The 587-nt window shown below is 44.5% G+C and overlaps 1 non-coding gene across 1 annotated transcript; it reads left to right on the top strand.

Annotated features, from left to right (window-relative positions):
* Positions 1 to 118, top strand: LOC145013732 (U5 spliceosomal RNA). The gene has a single exon (XR_013665252.1). It is a non-coding gene; the product is annotated as a U5 spliceosomal RNA (small nuclear RNA).
* Positions 119 to 587: the final 469 nt, after the last annotated feature.

The raw sequence follows: 587 nt of genomic DNA, 5'->3' as shown, positions 1-587 counted from the left end.
AGCTGGCTAAATAAGCACAAAGCGAACTATTCTTTCACCTTTTACTAAAGAATACCATGTGCGCGTTGTCTATAGTGGCATACGCCTATTTTTGGAGAGTCTCTTCTTCTTGAAGAACAAGATCGGAGCTCTCCAGGGTGAGAAGCTTGGGCTGATGAATCCTTTGCGCAACAATTCTTCTCAATTGACTGGATAACTTGTGAATTTTGGCGGGAGTCAACCGATAGGGTGAATTGGCAATTGATGTGGTTCTCGGTATTAGGTCGATTTGAAATTCGACCTGTCTTTCTGGAGGTATTCCCGGAAATTCTTTGGGAAATACATTCGGAAAACCTCATGCTACCAGAATACCTTGTATGCTTACTTCTTCCTTGGTCTTGTCCACAACATGAGCAAGGGAAACGTAGTTCTTCTGGTGCAGGCACTTTTGTGCCTTGATGCACGAGATAGGATGAGGATTGACGTTGGGTTTATCACCATGGGTTATTAGAGTTTCGTGATTAGGAAGGTGAAGGCAAACGACCCTCTCGCAACACATAGTATCAGCACGGTGGGGGCTTAACCCAACCATGCCGATAATCACATCA

The sequence above is a fragment of the Lactuca saligna genome, chromosome 8 (assembly GCF_052625555.1).
Source record: "Lactuca saligna cultivar CGN05327 chromosome 8, ASM5262555v1, whole genome shotgun sequence".
In the NCBI taxonomy this organism is placed as follows: domain Eukaryota; kingdom Viridiplantae; phylum Streptophyta; class Magnoliopsida; order Asterales; family Asteraceae; genus Lactuca; species Lactuca saligna.
Note: the sequence above shows the minus strand (reverse complement) of the source record. Positions and strands in the feature narration are given on the sequence as shown.